Source organism: Sinocyclocheilus anshuiensis, unplaced genomic scaffold (genome assembly GCF_001515605.1).
Source record: "Sinocyclocheilus anshuiensis isolate Anshui unplaced genomic scaffold, SAMN03320099.WGS_v1.1 scaffold1017, whole genome shotgun sequence".
Lineage (NCBI taxonomy): Eukaryota > Metazoa > Chordata > Actinopteri > Cypriniformes > Cyprinidae > Sinocyclocheilus > Sinocyclocheilus anshuiensis.
The window spans coordinates 191,600-195,286 of NW_015554130.1; the positions used below are offsets into that span (position 1 = coordinate 191,600).

The 3,687-nt window shown below is 35.8% G+C and overlaps 1 protein-coding gene and 1 long non-coding RNA gene across 2 annotated transcripts in view; one reads left to right on the forward strand and one right to left on the reverse strand.

Annotated features, from left to right (window-relative positions):
• dhx36 (DEAH (Asp-Glu-Ala-His) box polypeptide 36) overlaps positions 1–3,687 on the reverse strand; it is a 35,371-nt gene that overhangs the window by 28,864 nt on the left and 2,820 nt on the right. The window lies entirely within an intron of this gene.
• Positions 1,632–3,687, forward strand: part of LOC107670265 (uncharacterized) — a 10,229-nt gene continuing 8,173 nt past the window's right edge. The window contains exons 1-2 of the long non-coding RNA XR_001632076.1: positions 1,632–1,730; positions 2,190–2,192. This is a non-coding gene — a long non-coding RNA (uncharacterized LOC107670265). The remainder of the gene's footprint in view (positions 1,731–2,189; positions 2,193–3,687) is intronic.

Consider the following 3,687-nt stretch of genomic DNA (forward strand, 5'->3'; position numbering starts at 1 on the left):
GGCTCGAACCAGGTGAACTACTTGACTAATTCCAGTACAGAACCTATAGGATGTTGCGCATGCGCGACTGAACGAATCGCTCCCCGATACGACTCGTTCTTCCCGAGTCACATTAAAGATTCGTTCAAAACGAACGAATCGTTCAAGAACGACCCAACACTAGTCTGTGATTGATTGGTTCTGTCTTTCAGCAATTGCGTGTGTTCCGATGAACAGGAGAAATGGTTCTATCCAACACAATTATTCGCTAATATAGTCTATTTTTCCACCTAGAAGCTTTTTTATGCACCGAATTTCTTCATAAGTAAATACAATTAATGGTTTAAAAAATGCACTTCAGAATCGATATTTTTATGCGAGGTTCGATACTTTCGATACAACATCAGTATCGAAAGTATCGATACTTAAGGATCGATCTGCCCATCCCTATCCCTCTCTCGCTGCGTGTGTGAAACAAAGCGACGGCGAGTCCTGCACCTTCACACTAGAGTTTATGGCACGTTAAATACAGGTGCGTTACACATCCATTCAGATGAACTGAATAACAGCACAGATCGCTTGACGGAGAGTGAAACTCTGAAGCGCTCAGTCAGAGAGCGTTCGGCGAGTGAAAATATATCTGAGCTAAACTTATACTTAGCCTCCAACTCACACACTGGCGAGTAAAATCTGGGAATTGATTAGCAATTGGCTAATATTAGACATAATTTAGTCGCCCAGAGTGAAGATTTAGTCGCATATGCGAGTGATTTACTCGCAATGTAGAGGGTTGACTTGAAAGTTGACTAAAAATCTTCCACTCTTCTAAACAGCATCTGCCTTTTTTCTCATTATAAAAACACAGTGTCTCCAGTGGAACGGCATAAAATCATTCTTGTTCAGTTCATCGAAATGTCTGTTAGTTTCACCCTGAATGTTTAAAACATTCTGTGCAGTCTGGATCTACATTCTACTACAGCACTGCCATACAAATCACAATCCACAGACTAAATTTCAAATCCAACAGTTACACAACTGCTACTTTTTTCTTCAATAACATTTTTTAATTAAAGTGTGGTCTTATTATTGTTAAACAAACCTGAAAAGCAAAAAAAAAAAAAATTCTTTATAGAGCACAAGGCAAACCTAGATAAGAATTTCTGAGCGCACAAAGTAGGGCTGAAACGATTCCTCGAATACCTCGAGTAACTCGAATACAAAAAAATCATCGAGGCAAATTATTTGCATCGAGGCTTCGTTTAGTCCATTTACTATAACTACACATGGAACACAGTGTTTCCCCACGGACCATTATTACTGACGTACAACCCGATAAAGGCTGGACCAGACCATAGACTGTATAAAAACAGGGACCAGACTTTAAAAAAAAAAAAAAAGCGCTGGATATATTTAAGACCGTAAATCAATATGGTGGCTAGTTATAATGTCCCTACGTTAGCTATGTTTTGTTAAAGACTAAACGCCATTGTGCATAAAAACACCACAGAAAGAAAGTTAGTCAATATCACACGAAGAGTGCCAGTTTTCACCTCTAAAATCAGCATGATTACAAATGTGATTTTATTCAACAGTTCAAAAAACAAGAAGGTAATATTATGAGACTTACGTTTTAGACACTATAATGCCTGTTTTTGCTTTATTTTGCCAACAAAAAAATTCCAAACACAGCCACAGCGCTGTTTTGCGTCTCTGTACAACATGACAGCGTTTCGTTTCTGATTGAATCAACCGTTTAAATGATTCGGTTCAATCGCAATTACTCACTTCTTAACAGGGACTTGCTGCTACCTGCTGGCGTTTTTTTTTTTTTTCGTTTTTAAAATAATTTGAAATATCAGTATTCAATGTTTTATGTTTAAAATAACAAAACATTATTTATGTATATTTTTAACTGCAGGTTAAATGCATGCATTCGGGGGAAGTCGTGGCCTAATGGTTAGAGAGTCGGACTCGTAACCCAAAGGTTGCGGGTTTGAGTCTCGTACCGGCAGGGATTGTAGGTGGGGGGATTGAATGTACAGCACTCTCTCCCACCTTCAATACAAGCCTTCCAAGAAGACAGTAAAGGCTTATGTCATGCTTGAGCTTAGGTTAGGCTGAAACTTGAAAGTTAAATTGCACGACATAAATGCAATGCTTAGGTATTATTATTTTTATTACTATTATTTTGATTTATGCCTTAGTTTTAGTTTGTACTGTTTACCTTTTTTTAAATAATGTGAAATAGATTTTTGTATTTATTTTATTTTTTTATTGATATATTTGTATTTGCATTTTGAATGCAATTTGGCAATTAAATACATTAAATGGGTTTAGTCTTCACGGTTATTAATGTATGCAATTTCAGCAATAAAAATGTTAATTTTTCTAAAAAGAAAACAAATTAGTTGTTTATTTTAAGAGATCTATCTTATTATCTCTTGTATATTTAGTATTGCTCTTTAATAAAGAAAAATTACTTATTATCCAATTACTCGATTAATCGATGGAATAATCTGCAGAATACTCGATTACTACAATAATCGATAGCTACAGCCCTAGCACAACGCATAAATTAGTTAGGTTTTTAGCCAGTTAAGAAAACTTTCTGACAGGCAAAATTATACTTGGGGAAAGAATATACCTCTCTGTTAAAAGCTGACTATTGTAACGGTGGCGCATCCTAATGACAGTTCAAAAAAGATTATTTACATTAAATTTTGTTATTTACATTAAAACTGGCAAGGCTCGCATCAATTGTGTGGCTTACTCAACTCTCTCTTGGAGTCAGCTTTTACCCTCTCCTCCTTTTTTCTATCCTTTCTTCCTTTTTAATCATTTCCGCTTAGGGTTGGGTATCATTTGAATTTTATCGATTCCGATTCTACTTATCGATTCCGATTCTTTTCGATTCCCAGTTTCGATTCCAATGTGATTAAATAATGATATCAAACATTTATCCTGTGTCTCTTTTTTGCAAACCATATATTGGAGCTGAATACCATGAACAAAAATCAACAGGCTACATAAAAACTCTTCAAGAGCTGTCTGTGTGCAAAATAGAACTGCATGATTCTGGATAAATTGGGCGGGGGGGTTCCCGTTTTTTTCCCCCAGTGGAAGTTGTGGTTCTCTCATGATGATTCTGAAGAAAAAAAACATTAGACAACTAAACAAAATCATATGTAATTTATGAATTAATTATTAAATGACTCACTCAAGATGTACTTGTTTCATTACTGGATGAATCAGCGTTCTTGAACGAATCTCTTGTATGATTCAAAAACAAATTCATTTTAACAGCCCCTTTTCGCCACCTATTTGCGTAACAATGTAATCAATAAATCTTAATTTGAAGTGTCAAATTACTTTCAAAAGGTGATTTACTCTATTTTAATCACTACCGTACACATCAGAGTTTATATCTGAACTATAAACTTTTATCCCAGTACTTCTGTGATTTGAATGTTTGTAACAGAAACAGAAATAATGATACTGTGTGGCTGAAAAGACTGTGAAGCTGTTTTATACATGACAGACAGCTGCTCTCTTTAGGTCAATGGCTGCGCGAACGCAGATTTAAATGTTCAAATCACACTGGTGTGATCGTACTCTGCACTGACGAACCAAGTGATCACAACATTGACTGCACACGCCAAAGGCTGAGGAATGAAACAGACGAATCATTGTAATTTAGGAATAGAATCA